Source organism: Dipodomys ordii, unplaced genomic scaffold (genome assembly GCF_000151885.1).
Source record: "Dipodomys ordii isolate 6190 unplaced genomic scaffold, Dord_2.0 Scaffold126, whole genome shotgun sequence".
Classification (NCBI taxonomy): Eukaryota; Metazoa; Chordata; class Mammalia; order Rodentia; family Heteromyidae; genus Dipodomys; species Dipodomys ordii.
This window is the reverse complement of record NW_012267342.1, coordinates 4,682,048-4,699,245: the sequence shown is the minus strand read 5'-3', so window position 1 is coordinate 4,699,245 and position 17,198 is coordinate 4,682,048. Positions and strand designations below refer to the sequence as shown.

Here is a 17,198-nt window from a genome sequence, read left to right as displayed (position 1 = left end):
GTACAAAATATTGGCAGAAAATATGTAAAAAAATAAAGCTGATACTGTAAAGTCAAAAGGAAAAAAAACTGTTTATTTTTGTCCTTCCAGCGTATTGGTGTCATCCAACGCATTTTTCTGCATCTAGTAGTTTTAGAGATACTGAATAATTTAAATTATTCTTGTCAATCAGTTATCTACCACATAATACAGTTAACAATTAATGCCAAGAGACTTTATCATACATTTGAAAAAGGATTCGATTTGGGGAAGATTTGGCTTCATGTGTGAAGTGTGCTACTTTCTATAAATAGGATTTTAAGTCTTTTTTAAAAGGGAATTTCAGTGATCATGTCAAATTCAAGGAATGGTTATGATGGAAAGTTGGAAGATATCAATCAACTAGAGTGTCATAATTAGTGGTACAACTAATTTCTTAGTAAATATACCTTTTTCTCATTTTTCTATGTAGAATATGCAAACTTCTGCTTCTTTTAACAATCTATATTGTAATGTTCTATCGTCTTCTACTTCTAGAGTGAATTTGTTCTGAGAACCAAATATTGTGGAGTAATAATTACTTCAATAATCAATAACATACACACAGATTCCCTACTACTCATACAACTAAAATATATAATAAATAAGATAAGAACAAGTGTTAAAAATTAATTTAGAATTAGAGGTGTAGCTCAATGGTAAAGCCATTGCTTGGCATCCTTGAACCAGTGGGTTTGACCACCAAAACCAAAGAAAATTAAAAGAAAAAAATGCAAGACATGCAGCAACATACCATTATTATAACCAAGTAAATCAATAATATGAGAGAAGAGAATTTACAGTAAAACCTGAAGGAATTCACTCAGATTTCTTTCTTCATTATGCTTAGTTTAAAAAAAAATAAGATGCCAGAAATCTAAATTGGTCCTTTAAATTCTAATATTTTCTTAAGTAAATTTATTTAACTTGTTAGATAGGACATACCACAAGATTTAGCTATAGAGGTATTGGTTAAATCACTTTTTCCCATGTCATACTTTTCTTTTTTTATATAAAGAATTAAATAAGCTTTTTTCTATTAAGACATGTATTCTTTTCCAAACACTGAATTTTGTCTACAATACCTCCAGGAGGAAAATTGTTAAAATGTGTTTTGGTTAAACCCTCCCAGATACTGTTGGTTCTTTTTCTCACCTGTTCTCCTTCTAATGGAAGTAAACAATAAATGCAGAGAAGGCATGTTTAATATTGATTAGTTTATGTAAAAGTAACTTTCACTTGATTTAACTGTATCAGTGTTTCTTTGTCTCCCCATACATCTGATAGTTGTTGATGGCAAAAAAAACATAATTCTTAATGGCAGAACCATGTTTGCAATTGTTGTTTTTGTTATTTTCTCATACCTCATACTTGCCAGACAGATGCTATATTGAATCATACATCTAGCACTTTTTGCTTTGGATACTTTTAAGGTATTTGTATAGGCAAGTGATACATGTATTTACTTGTACAATTATAGCTGGCATGATATGCACAGCCTACCATCCCCAACAATTTTTATCTTGTTATGGAGTCTCACAAGATTTTTCTGTCTAGGCCAGTCTAAAGCCATTGTTCTTCTTATTGCAGTCTTCCAGCTAGCTAGAACTAAAGTCACAGATACCTGGCTTCTCAGTTCAAAATAAGTTAAGCTCTATGTTGGTTTCTAGACAGATTAGTCAGATGGCTCCTTGTCATTTCTGATAAGGTGTGATACAAAAACTGGGAGATGGTGTAACTGGTATAACTGGTGATACTATTTCTATTCCAAGATCACAGAACAAATAGGGGAGAACTATCACCATGTCACTGTCCTTTGTCTTTTTAATTACAGTGATTCAGTCACCAAATAAAAGTGGAGAATAGAATTGTAAACAGAAATCTGCATAAGATAATTTGTACTGTAATGCTAACTACTAAATGACATGATTAAAGATTATTTTATTACTTCCCCAGAAACAGGTTTAAAGGGAATAGATTATATTGTCTTTAATCCAGGTTCCCACTGTAAACTTCAATCCCTTCATCTGAATTTTGACTCTCAATATTTGGTGCATGGAAATGACACTGTACCAGTAGTTTCATAATGTGAGCTGGTACTTCTCTTGCTACAATATAGATATGAAATAAAAATTGAACAATGAAAGCCTTATTATTTAATATACTAATGATATATGTAGTAAAGTACTAAACCATTAATAATACATCTATTTTTTTCTGAAAATAGACACATACTGTATTTTTATGTGATCATTTTTCAAGGTCAAACAAATGCAAAGAAAAAAATAGAAGGAACAATAGGCTCATGTGGAGAACTGAATTGCTACCTTAGGCACCCCTGAAAAAAAATGTCATCATATACTTAGACTACAGTAGCCATATTAAGAAATTGTCTGCCTGGTGCCAGTGGCTCACACCTGTAATCCTAGCTCAGATTTCAGGAGGCTAAGATCTGAGGATAGCAGTTCAAAGCCAGCCTGGGCAGGAGAGACTGTGAAACTCTTATGTTCAATAAACTACCAGAAAACTGGAAGTGACACTGTGGCTCAAGTGGTAGAGTACTAACATTGAGCTGTAGAGCTCAGGGACAACACCCAGGCCCAGAGTTCAAGCCCTACAACCGACAAGAAAAATAGATACATAAAATAAAAAAAGAAAACTTGTCTCACTATTTAATAATCATTAATTGTCTAAGCGTAGTGTTATTTGCAGTATGTGAATCCAATGCACTTTCAATTGTGTCACACTTCACCCCTCTTTGCCACCTACTGTCATTTACATTTGTACAATTTTGTGATATATAAAATGAATTCTTCACTTCATTCCCTGTCCTTCTGCTTCATTATCTATCTCAGTTCCTTTGCCCTCCTCCCCTGCAAGCAGACATTTCTTGGTTTGGTTTTGGTGGGCTTTGATTAGTCTTTCCAAAATTGTAATATTTAAACTCTCTAACATATCTATTATAATTCAGCTAACTCATTTGGAATGGTTGTATACCACTTAGCATGCTTACTTACAGATTTATGGGCATATTCTGTCTATTGCTAATGAAAGAAAGCATGCATTCCTTGTTTTTCTGTGTCTGGCTTACTTTATATAATATAATTATTTCCATGTATTTCCATTTCCTTATGAATGGTGCAATATCATTCTTCCTGATAGCTGAGTAAATTTGCAATATGTATCTATATAAATGTTTTATTTAACTCTATATAACTCTGTCTGTCTGTCTCTATATATATGTATATATATAAATATATACATATATTCCATTAAGAGGCATCTGATCTTATTCCACATTTTTGCTATGGTGAATAGTACTGCAATGAACATGGTTGTGCTGGTGATTTTACTATAGTGTAGCCTTGTTTGTGTTCTATTGGACAGATGCCTTGGTTGGAATTGTGGGATCATAGGACAGTTCTGTGTTTAGTTTATTGAGAAACTTCCAAACTGTTTTCCAGAGTGGTTGATCAAGCTTATTTTCTCTCCTACAGTGTAATAGAGTTCCCTTTTGGCCTCAACCTCTCCAGCATTTGTTATTGTTTATTTTCTTGGTAATAGCCATTCTAACTGGAGTGAGGTAGAATCTCACTGTTGTTTTGATTTGTATTTTATTTATGGCCCATGATATAGAGCATAGTTTCTTTGTTTATGGCCCTTTTTACTTCTTCTTCTAAGAAGTCTCTCTTTAAGTCCTTAGCCTTACCCACAAATTAACTTATCAAAGCATATGAAAGCATCTCTACAATGAAAACTTGAGAAATATGTAAAAGGAAATTAAGGAAGCTTTAAAGAAATGGGAAGATCTTCCATGCTCCTGGATTGAAAGAAATAATAACTCTCTTTTCTGAAAACTCACCAAGTTGCTGGACTTTACATTTCCATAATGGATTTGAGTAGAAATATAAATTATTAAAAGTCAATATCATCGAATTTTGTAGATCTGTTTACCTTTACTAAGTTAGCACAGTCTGTACCATTTATGTTTTTCTGTGGGCTCTTTATTTCCTGTCAAATTCCATGCTAGTAGTACTGCAACAACTAGGTTACTTAAAATCATCAGAAAAATCAGATTTGGGATTCTTTTTTTTTTTTTTTTTTGATCAGTCATGGGGCTTGAAGTCAGGGTCTGGACACCGTCCCTGAGCTCTTCAGCTCAAGGCTAGTGCTCTATCACTTGAGCCACAGTGCTACTTCCGGTTTTCTGAGTGATTTATTGGAGTGTCTCGGACTTTCCTGCCCAGACTGTCTCTGAATCACTATCCTCAGATCTCAGCCTCATGAATAGCTAGTATTACAGACGTGAGCCACCGGCCCTTGGCCCAGATTTCAGATTCTTAATGAAGACTCCTAAAAGAAAATTATATCCCCTTTATTGCATGAACTTGGGTTTTAAGTATTCAGTATAACTGCCAAAATTGTGTTTCTCAGCTTTGTCAAGAGAGGTGATTCTGCCACCTGGTTCAGTTCTGAGAGATGATATGTAGCTTTTTTTTTTTTTTTTTTTTTTGGTTGTGGGGCCTGAACTCTGAGCCTGGGCACTGTCCCTCTGCTCTTCAGCTCTGGGCTAGCGCTCTACCACTTGAGCCACAGCACCACTTCTTTTTTTTTTTTTTCTGCTTATGTGGTGCTGAGGAATCGAACCCAGGGCTTCATGCATGCAAGGCAAGCGCTCTAACACTGAGCCATTTTCCCAGCCCCCCCCCAAATGTAGCTACTTTTATAATGTAGAAAAGATACTACTATATTTATCTCTGAGTAAGTGGACAAGTTAGGTCATGTCTGGAAAACTTGAGTTGCATATCTGGAAAAAAAGTAATAAAGTTAGTCAAAGTCAAACAGTATTATCCAACAAATGATATTCTTTGAAATTTGATTTAAAGTGACTAAATTGTGCAGACATGACCTTAAAAGGTATTTCCATTTTTCATGTTAGTTTTGTTTCTAGGAAATGTCTGGTTTGGAATATTGGCAGTTTACCCACAGCCACATATCCTGTTTGCAAATGTAGAAAAAAAAATAGGGCAAATTTTAGTTGAATCCACCCAAGCAAGATTGTTCCATTCCTTCCTAGACTAAAACAAACAATTATTGTGATGGTTTCATTATAAATCACTTTCCACTGGCATAATGAGTTTTCTTCCTGCCCCCACTTGTTTTTTAAGAGATACAAGAGACTTGTGAACTAAATTTTGTTTGCTTGACACAAGCTGAATTTAAAGATGTGTCAGCATTACCACCCTTTTCATACTTTGCCTCTTCTTTTGTGACACAAACGCTGTATTAAAAAAAGCAAGCTTTTTGTACAGCAAAAGCAATTTATACATATAAAAATACTTAGAGTGCCCTAGGGGTTGCTCATGTTGCAGAGAGACAGCGACGAGTTTGATTTCAAGTTTAAGCTTCAAACATTTATGGTCTAAATGGGAATGTCATTCTGAATTAAGCCTCAAATGTTTTTTATAGTCAAGAAAGGCTATCATTGCTAAGATGAGCTATAAAGGAGCAAAGGAAGGCCCCAGTTACTTCTACTCATCAGAGAATTCTTTCTCCATAAAGAGCAGGGATTTCAACCCATGATCCCTCTCTCTTTCCAATTTGAGCATCTGTTCTCTTCTTCTTTCAATCCCCTAGTGGCTTCAATCAGAGGAGATATTCTCTTCTTCCCTCCTGCTGCTCTGAGATATGTTGGGTGGCTGATGTAAAATCATTGGCACATGAGAGCACCTACTCATGCTGCTCTGACACAGCTTATCAGTGAAGGATACCAGCTAAATATTACTTAGGTTCTGGGTCCTGGGTTCCATGTCTATTTTCTCTTCACTTACCTCTTTGGCTATGTGTGAAACCCAAACCTTAGTAAATAGTCTATGGCCTGATTCCCAGCTACCAACACCCTCTTTCTATTCATAATTGTGTTATTTATCATTTCCCAGTGATGCTCTGAAGCTAAAATGATTAGAAGATTAACCTGAGTCAGTGCTAAGAAGTATGTCTGTTATAACTACTGATGCTTCTGACCATTGAAGAAATGAAGATTATGCCAGTCTTCATTCTTAAGTTTCCCCACAACCCCTAAAAGCAACATCCATCCAGAACTCAGGATAGACTGAAATATCTTAAAATAATACCTTTAAAAAAAGGGTATTGTTGTTTGCAATACTAGAGTTTGAATGAACCCAGTGCCTCATCTTTAGTAAGTGGGCACTTTATCATATGGGTTCATTTTTGCTTTTTTGAGTTATTTTTCAAATAGTCTCAAAGTTGTTTTGTTTTGTTTTGTTTTGTTTTTCTGGGCTGTCCTTAAACTGAGATTCTCCTATCTACTGCCTCATATATATCTAGGATTATATGTTTGTGTCACATACCTGGTTCACTTAAATTGTATCAAAGACTTGGTTTTTTTTTTCTAATTTTGAGTCTGTGAGGTAGGTCAAGTGGTGACATGACTATGTAAAACTTCCATTAATAATGTTATGTTAAAGGAGTACATATGTTTTGTGTTACACTTCTCATCTAATAGTTGTAATTAATAGCGTCCATTTGATATCATTATATTTAGTTGAAAACTTTCTCAGGGAAAACCTTTCAAGATCATTGAAAGAAACTTCTAGAGCAATGTGTGTTTGCCTATTTGAGTATATGTCTGTGCGTGTGTGTGTGTGTGTGCGTGTGTGTGTGTGTGTGCATGTGTTTCCTCATGGTTGACATGAGGAAAATTAAGTAGACAGACTTACATTTAGTTTTTATTTCATATTATATAAATGTTTATAGGTGTTACATATAAATACAAACTATGGCTTGATGAAAATGACTAAGCCCATAAAAATGTCAAATATTTTTGGTAACTTCTCTGTGGAACTATTTGTTTAGACATATTTACATATTTGTTTAGTATTGCTCTAAGTATCACTTAGTCAGCTCTCCACCAGTCTCAGTATTAAAAGAAAAGAGATGGTTAAACATAAGTACATAATCCAGAATCATCTAGTGATCTAATTTTCTAGCATTTAGATAGACTTCAGAAAGTCTCACTTTCAAACTGAATCATCCTAGAAAAAGTTGAATCATCTTAGAACTTCTTCCTGAAAGCCTGTCGGGTCCCTTGCCACTCAACTTGACCTCTACCTTTTTCTTTCCTCATTAACATTAAATCTGGAGCTCCTTCAATGTTACACCACACACTTATTCCATTGTTTTACACTCATCAGATTATATGACTTTGTTGCCTCTAACTTTTAAGCTTTCAGGGGATAAGGACTAGTGTTTTGTAATGCATTCTTTTCAGAATGCATAAGAACATTCCATGAAATGCTTAGCAATGTACCAGCAGATCTGATGGAAGATGAAGACCTGCTATTAGTTTATCTATACATATAGTTTTCAGTGTAATTTCACATGATGGAAGAAGATAGCTATCTCTCTGGGTTCATTTTCTTAAGGGCAATAATCTTGTTCATTAAAACTGTACTCTATGACCTAATCAAGTGCCAGCTATTGGCTGACTTAATGTCATGTTTCTGGTCATTAGAATTCAACACATGTATTTGTGGAAACATAAACATTGAGACCAAAGTAGGATGCAGGTAAGTATGCTTCTGTATACACATATGCATGCACATGTACATAGACATAGACATATGTATGAAAAAAGAATATTTAAATTATGCCTTTTGAAATTATTTATCTTAGAGTCCGTTTGTCATGTTGCAAGTTTTACTCAAATATATGCCTCCATCAGAAAGAATGACATTGCTCCATTTGTTATGAAATGGAAAGACCTGGAAAAAATTATATTAAGTGAAAAAGCCAGGGCCAAAGAAACATAGGTCCCATGGTTTCCCTTATTTGCAATAACTAGTATATGTCTGGAAAAAGCAGAAAGGTTCAGATAAGATGATGTTAAGTGAAATGAAACCCAAGATAGGAACACAAGTGTTTCTTTTTCTTCCTTGCTATTGTTCTAATGTATTTGTAAGGTACCATGTGATTTTTTTCATTGCTTTGTATGTCCCTCCCCCACGGTATAACCCCTGTTTTCACCGTATTTGATGTTGGTATAATTTGGGGAGGGGAAGGGAAAAATACAAATTGTTTAAATAGGGATACAGATTGACGCAATGCAACAATGAGATATTCAAGACGCTATGTTGAAAAACGAACTTTACAATATAGGTGGGGGCTCTGGAGCTGGAGAGGAGGGATGGTAGGGGAAAACAAAGGAGGAAGCAACAATGCTGATTAAGAAATGTACTCATTACCTTGCTCATGTAATTGTAAACCCTCTGTACAGTATTTTCACAATAAAAAACTTAATTAAAAATAATTAGAAACAAGTTAAACTATACTATACTTACATAATTTGAAAAAAATATCAGAATTCTTGGTGTTTATAATTGTATTAAATCAAGTATTTTATATCATGGGCCAGAGTTTATTTTCAAACTATATAATAAGAGAAAATTATTTAATTATCATAAAACTGTCTGCTTTACTGTTATAATTAGAGTGTTATTATTATGTAACAATAATATAAAGTCAATTCATGACAAGTTTTCTGGAGTTATCATCTTTCAAAATGTGAAAAAATGAAAATTAAGTTGTAGGGCAAGTAAAAATCTAGAGAACACCTAACAGGACTAGATAACAGTATCACTATAAATTATATTAGTCATAATTTTGGAGGGATAGAAAATTTTCACTCATAATTCTATAAAAATAATTAAAAGCACAGAAGAAATCCAAATTAGAAAAAGTTAAACAGCTTTTAGTGTATTCCTACCAAGGGAAAGTTTCATATCATTGTTCTGACATTTATGTGTGTGTGTGTTGTGTTTTTTGTATGTAAATTAAACTGTTTTTATAAGAAATACATTTACTCCATTACCCATTTATTTGTGTCCCAAAAGTGATATTCTGAAATATTTTTCTTGAGAAATATTTACAGGTTTCTTACAAATGGAAATAAAATAGTAATCTATAGTAGAAATGAATGAGATGAAAGCAAAGGCAAGCCTAGTGATTCTACAGAAGGAGTAAACTGATTAGTAAAGAAACATGACTAAATAAAAAGCTTAAAATATATACATTTTTGTATGTGCAGTATTGAACCCTCAGGCTACCTTGGTTGTTTAATGATCACTTGAAAGTACTAGTCAGAAAAAAATTAATTATATTTATTTCTGATAGTGTTAAGGCAAACAGAGATTTCTGAGTGTGAAAGAATGCAGAGACATGATTAAGAAGTAACCAATTTTCAAATTTGAATTACAAAAAATGACACAAGGGAAAAAAGTCATTTTTTCAATTTATAAAGATTGTCATTTGGTTACATGGATCAGATACAAAGTTCAAGTAATGTCTTGATTGGAAGCTCTTAATAAAAGCTACCTCATCTTAAGTGGATGCAAACCAGAAGAAAAAAAAAAGTAAATTGTGTAATTACGCTTTTTTTTGTTATTTTTTTTGTTTTGTTTTTGATCAGTTGTAGGGCCTGAACTCTGATGCTGTCCCTAGCTCTTCAGCTCAAGGCTAGTGCTCTACCACTTGAGCCACAGCACTACTTTTGGCTTTTCCTGCTGATGTGGTGCCATGGAATCAAACCCAGGGCCTCATGCATGCAAGGCAAGCACTCTAGCACCGAGCCACCTTTTCAGCCCTATAATTAACCTTTGTTTTCTATCTCCTTATAATACTTGCAGTTCATAATCTAAAACATTAACAAAATTTAATAGTGTGATCATATTTTCAAAAATAGTTTTAGCTTTAAATATATTATTTATATCACTTATGGAATTTTTAGTCTCTTTATGTCCAAGGGAACTTTGTAAAGGCTAAAAGCAAGACTGAAAGAGTAGAATGTTTCTCTAGAAAGGACTACCAATATTTACAGGTAAAATAATTGAAAGGTAAAGTAATCTCTTCATCATAAACTAATGATTTATGCATAAAATGGAAATTATCTTTACTTACCTTTTAATACAGAATATTTTTAAATTTTGACTTTTGTTAAATAATATTTTAATTCTTGTTATGGAAGGTATACAGTAGTATTACAAACAGTATATACATATGTAAGTTAGAAATTCAGCATAGAAAATATATTTATCTATTATTTAAATGATTAAATCCTATACCACTAATGATTATCAATATTAGTCTTTTTAAATGACTTCATAGAGCATCTACTGTAAATAAACACCTGTATTCATTGGATCATACTGAAAACTATACTTGTTAATCACAATCATTTCAGAGTCACTTTAATTTTATTACAATGTAAAATACTTCTCCAAATTCTGGCTTCTAGATTATTTTTCAAGCACCCTCATATCTTTGATATTTATACACAAGGAGGTAACACCCTATCAACTTTATAACTTAGGTGTTAACCACCTTTGGCAGAAAAGAGATACCATACTAAGCAGAAAAGCATGACAGACTCTTGAAATGCAGAGTTTTATTTTGTTAGCAATAAACTAACATTCTTTTATGGAATGTTTTGACAGACTGAGAAAAAATTAGGGAAATTCTGCAGATAATATGACTCACACCTTTCGTCAGCCTTTCTAAGCATCTGCTACTTAGAGGCCATATGGATAGACAGAAGTCACAGGTTCCTGCTGCTATTGCAAGCATTGAATAGGCTTCAAATTCAAGAAAATGTGTTATTTAAAAGCCTTCCATAGCTCATGTCTGCGGAACATCAGTATTTTATGGTATGCATGACAATTAATTTGATTTTCCTAATCACAAAACATTAATCAAAATTTATATGAATCCACTTGGAAGAGCCCATTAGTTAGGCTTATAGATGATAAATTATAATTCAAGCAATGACTGAAGATATCTATGGAGGATTTGTATTTACTGGAATGGAGATCAGAAAATAAAAACAAAGTTTATATGCCGTTATAGCATTTATGAGACCATATTAATTATTTTTTTTATCTAATTGTGCTTCTATATTTCTAAAAGGATGACTATTAGGAGGCCAGGGCAGAATAAGGTTTATTGTTTTCACATATAGAAGTGATCATCCTAGCCTGGCACCGGTGTTTCATGCCTGTAATACTAGCTACTCAAGAGGCTGAGATCTGGGATCGCGATTCAAAGCCATCCTGGGCAGGAATGTCCGTGAGACTCTTATCTCCAATAAACCACTAGAAAACCGGAAGTAGCGCTGTGGCTCAAGCGGTAGAGCACCGCCTTGAGCTTTCAAGCCCCACCACTGACAATAAAAAAAAAAAAAGTGATCATCCTTTTACTACTTCCTAGGTCACAGATAAACAAATGTCATAGGGAGCTATTGCAACGTTCTTTTAGATTATATAAATACCAATCCTACTATCAATATTCCAACTCCTCCCCTGTGTATTTGTGTTCTCACAATTTTTCCAAAGGGAAAATAATGCAAACTTGATTTTATTCAATAAATAAATAATATTTTATAGGAAAGATATAATCTTTCTATTGTTAAGAATGGAAACATGGGGAAAATGTTAAAAATGGGGAAAAAAGGAGGGAAAATGAAAAAAAAGGAGAACTGGAGAAAAAGAGAACAGATGATATTAAGCAAAATGAATGAAATGTACATATCACCTGTTATATGTAAAGTTAATCTTGTTGTATATCACCTCTAAAACAACAATTGAAAACAAAAACAAAAACTAATGGACAGCAGCCAGGTAGTGAGTTCAAGCTCTAGTACCAAATTATTTCCCCTCTGTATAAATAATGTAATCTAATAAAATAAATAAAATTAATTAATTACATTAAAACTTAAAAAAACTGCCCTAGAATTTAAAGATAACATTGTACTAAGCCAAGAAAAAAAAAAGAATGGAAAAGTACTTAGAGTTGGTATAAGAATTAATAAGAAACTGGATGAAATTTTTGAAATAAGCTTACTTGATAAAAATGTCAGTATTTATGGATGATACATCAGTATGTAGATTATTTTAACTTAACAGTTTTCCATAACACTTCAAATACAATTAATCTGATCAGACCTTCAAAGTATAATAAATTTGGACAGACCAATTTATGAGACCACATATTTAAAATGATGTTTTCTTCTACAATGATATTCATATTCAACAATAATCTCATATGCATACCTAAGTCAAATTAAACATAACCACACGGTCCAAATTAATTTTGATGAATTCAATTGCATTTTATATTTTAAAAGACTTATTAACAATTTTATCAGTTAAAGAAGATTTTAAGTTCCTTTCTAGGATCACAACTTCCTCTCACTTAAGAGACTGAAATACACAGCACATAAAATAAAATGTTCAACCAATACAATAGTATATGAAAAGGCAAACTTAATGCAAAATGTGATTTTTCTTTAGGTTGCAGGTTCTTTGAGAGCAGATAGAGTATATTATTTGTTATTTATGTACCCATAGCCCAACTTAGTGACTGTCCTTTAAGAAATGTATGCCACCTGAGTAAATGAATGGAATCATATGCAACTTTCTGATGAATTATATATACTCAATGAGAACAGGTATGCTTTGCTATTGCATTTTCATTGCTTAGTACAGTATCTGTCACATAGGCATTTAAAAATTATTCATCTATAGGGCTTTTTCACAAACCTAAAATTGAGATATGCTATGGGACAGAATGACTAATACAGCATGCACACTAGAAAACAAAGTGTATTAGTTCATTGGATGGTGGGTTATGGTGGTTGCAACTGGTGGTAAAACTACTATGAATTTTGAAGGAACACAGCTGATTTTTCCACAATATAGAAGAAAAATTGTGTTTGGGAATCCACAGTTCTTAGTTATTAATGATCTAGGCTAAGAAAGATGATTCAAAGAGAAGGCTGAGTTGAACAAATGTTAAAACTAGAAATGGTTTACGGTGACTATATTGCTTAAAGTTCTTCAGAAATACAGACCCAATAGGTAATTGATCTATCATATATTTGATTGTTTATGTGTGAAAGAAGATTTTTAGGGGAATTGGTTCACATAGTTATTATGTTAGGGAATTCTATGGCAGACTTTTTCCATCCGGGGGCCTTGAGAGAAAAGTATAATATGGCTCAGACCAAGTTTGAAAGCTTCAGAATCAGGTCTACTGATGCTGTAAATTCTGATATACAACAGAAAGAGAAAAAGGATATCCCTACGTCAAAGAGAGGAATGAAGGAAGGGAGGAAAGGAAGAAGAGAGACAGCGAATAAAAGAGAGTGGGAGCAGAGTAGCAGGAAGAATTTTATTTTCTGCTTTTTAAAAATCTCTTAGAATCTTACTATCTGTGAGGTTGTTTCCAGATGAAACTGTATGCAGATCAGTGAACTGAGTGGGGTAGATCTTCTCTCAATGTGAACACACAGAACTAATTGACTGGGCACCAATAGATAGATTTTTAAGATGTGATTCTTAAAATACAGTAAGAGAAGATATTAAAAAAACACATTAAGTGAATATTTGAAAGTGAGCTTAATGGAGGTTTTCCAAAGTGGAAGCAAGCTAAAGGGGAATTTTCACAAAGATAAATTATTTAAATTTGTTATTATTAAAGTTTGGTAGATGTGATTATTCATAAACATACAGAGATGTATCTGTTCAAACCCCTGTATGACAAGTCTACAAACTTCAATTGAACAAACATGATTCAACTATAGCTTTTGCTCATTGTCAGGTACATATACCCATACAAGATGAGATCTACACGCAATCTTTATTTCCTGGGTCTTTCTTTTACCTTTGCTAATATCATTGTTCTAGTTCCAAAATTCCCGTTTCAAATATAATCAAGCACAATGTAGTTCTCACTCATCTATTTCTTTTATAACTTTTAAGAGAACTCAAGTGACTAATACTTGCAACCTCAAAATAGCTAATTCATTTCTTCCCAGGACACTTCATTACATTTCCAGTGGAAAGAAACTGTTCTCCCTGACAAAAAGTTCAACCTGCCTTGCTGGACATCACCACCTCTTTATGTTCCATTTGGATTCTAAACTTATGTCAGGTATACTGCTTGAAATTTGGGTGAATGGATTTTATATGTTTTTCCAGTTGTACGCTTTAGCTTCAATTTCTTGCTCTTGTGCTGGAAGGGTTTAGATTCCCAAAATATGTCTGTAAAATCTCAGACTCAAATATTTTTATGAAGTTTCCTTGAGCTTTCATTAGAGTATGAGCTTTACTCTTCTGAATGCCACCATCATTTATTTGCACTTCTTCTAAGATACCTATGTAGTTATTTTACAAGTGGTACAGATATATCATATCAAATTTATATTATGAACTCTCAAAGAAACATATCAAGCCTAGCAGCAGGAACCATGTTTTCCTGGGCTTTTAGTTTCAAAATTTGTATTTGTGTTGTGTTTTGTATGCTTTTAGGCTTTAAAGACATGATAAATAAGTCAACAGTGTCATCAGGTAACAGTATTCTGCCCCACCCACCCCAAAAAAGCAAGATATACTGCACAGTCTAAAACACATGAATATAAAAAAAATAAAAGATTTTTATGTATTGTGTTCACATTAACCATTACCTTTGGAACTCAAATGTCAGAGTATATTTAGAATATTCACATGGCTTGACTATTTTAGGGTTTGGTTATTGCAATTACATCTTTAAAGCCTAATTGTTTGTTTTTTGGTTTTTTGTCTGTTGTGGGGCCTGGACTCTAGGTGTGGGCGTTGTCCCCCAGCTCTCCAGTTCAAAGCTAGCACCCTACCACTTGAGCCACAGCACCACTTCCAGCTTTTTTCTGCTTATGTGGCACTGAGGAACTGAACCCAGGGCCTCATGCATGCAAGGCAAGCACTCTACCACTGAGCCACCTTCCCAGCCCAAGCCTAGTAGTTTTAAGAGTGTTTTAACTCTTTCCTTATTTCAACATCTACACATTCAACTTCTTAAAGGACATAAATGATTATATCATATCTATTCTTTCCACAGATAGCTTGGTTCTAGAGCTGTTTCCAAAAAAATCAACAATACAGATACTATAATATATGCATAATATATACCTATATACAAAACATATATAGAGAGAAAGAGAAATAAATCTCTAACTTATAAACTTTATAAAGTTAGAGTAGTACTGTAAACCAAAAAATGCATAGGGAGCTTAAATTAAAGGTGGTTGATTGAAAGAAAAGATGAAATGAGACACCATACAGGGATGTATAGAAGACAGAAAAAGCTTTACAACCTAATTTCTTTTAAGAAGCCTTGATACCATGAAACCCAGAGAGTGAAAAGTAGTAGCAAATCTAGGAGTAGCAATTCAACTAAAAAACAGCTCATCAGACAACATCAAACATGATAGGCACACTAGAAAGAGCTCTTCTGTCAGTGGCACTCTCAAGTACAAAGGGAAACCAAGTCCCTAAAAAATGGACTTGCTTTTATTTTGCTCAATTTTCACCCCTTTCTGTCTGAATCTCCCATCAAGTGCTCTAATTTTGGAAAGTCACTATTTCCAAAGACCAGCTCTGCAGAGGGCTACGTTTTGTCACTTTGCAATCAGCAACTCAAGCAGTCATATCACTTTTGTTCATAGCTGCCGTGTTACTACCAAATTGGTCTGGGATATTGAAAAAAGGCAGCCTTGGATGTAGTACTCATGAAAAAGAAAATCCCATTTCTCTGTTTGGCTTTTTTTCTCTCCTTTCTACATTTTGATTATCTATTTCATTTCACATCTAAAGCTTGCTTTGACTCAGAAAGGGATTTCCCTATTGGGAAATTTTGATCAAGCTGATTTCATGAGGTTCAGATCCAAAAGCTCCCTTCTGAGAAATAAAACCTAGCCCATGGCCACAACAGGAGGTTTTGGACTTTAATATTCAATTTTATTTTAATTGCATTCTTATTTAAACCTTTATTTTAGGGTTAGTAGGGATAGAGCTTGCCAACTATTAAAATCAAATGGTCACTCTGAAGATGTTTTCTAACATTTCTATTTTACACTATGAATAATCTGATCTGAAGACAAATATTACAGATATTTACTACCTAAAGATGAATTTCATTGTAGCTTTTTGTAAGCCATGTGTCACATTTAAAATGAGACTGTCAAGAAAACCTCAAAACAGTTCAATTATTTTCTTGATTTTGTTTCAAATAACATGAAATGGAAAGTATTTTTGGAGACTCTTTTTTTTTCTTTTTTCTTTTCTTTTTTTGGCCAGTAGTGAGGCTTGAATTCAGGGCCTGTTTACTGTCCCTGAGCATCTTTTGATCAAGGCTATGCTCTACCACTTGAGCCACAGTGACATTTCCAGCTTTTTCTTTCTGTGTGGTGCTGATGAATAGAACCAAGGGCTTTCTGCTTGATTAGGCAAGCACTCTACCACTGAGTCACAATCCCAGCCAAAGAAAAACTAAGTAAAACTACATGAAATCTGACTTCCTGACCTCCCTCTAACTCACGTGCCAAGTGAGATCTCCAAATTCTTTCTCCAAATTTCTGCTAACATTCTTCTTTTACCCCTTCTTTTTTATCTTATTTCATTTTATTGTAAGGATGAGGTACAGAGGGTTACCATTACTTAAGCAAGATAGAGTGTACATTTCTTGTTGAACATTTTTATTCCCTCCTCATTTTCTCCTACTTTCTTTCCCTTCTCCCCAGGTTCCACCATCAATTTGAAAGGTTTGTTTCCAACATAGTGTCTTGTGAGTATCATTGTTGCATTGGTTTACTCTTTGTCCTTTGTCTTGCTACTTTGTAATTTGTCTTCCCTTCTCCATACACACACACACACACACACACACATATGTATATTTCCATACCCAGACAAGGGATGGAAATCAGTGACAAAAAGAAATAATCCAAAGGGAAAAATGAAAGAAAAAAGAAAGAACTTCATATAATACATTAAAACAGGAACAAAAACAAAACACAAACCACCTTTTAGTTTTGATACCTTTTTTGAAATATTAGGTTGTTTATTTTATGCTATATAAAATATGCATAGATTTAGTACATAATTTGTTTTCACTTTAGTAAAAGAAAAAGATAATGAGAAAATGGTTTATAAATCTCTCAGTCCCTTTTATAAAAGATTGTTACTGAAACTAACTAGTACTTGCATGTATGGCTATCAACTCTGAATATGTACTAATTATACCTAGGAATTAGAATTTACCCAGATATTAGTTCTGGCTGCATTTTTTAACGGCAC

At 33.5% G+C, this 17,198-nt stretch overlaps 1 protein-coding gene across 1 annotated transcript in view; it reads right to left on the bottom strand.

The window, feature by feature from the left end:
* Positions 1-17,198, bottom strand: part of Lrp1b (low density lipoprotein receptor-related protein 1B) — a 1,500,426-nt gene that overhangs the window by 1,255,156 nt on the left and 228,072 nt on the right. The window lies entirely within an intron of this gene.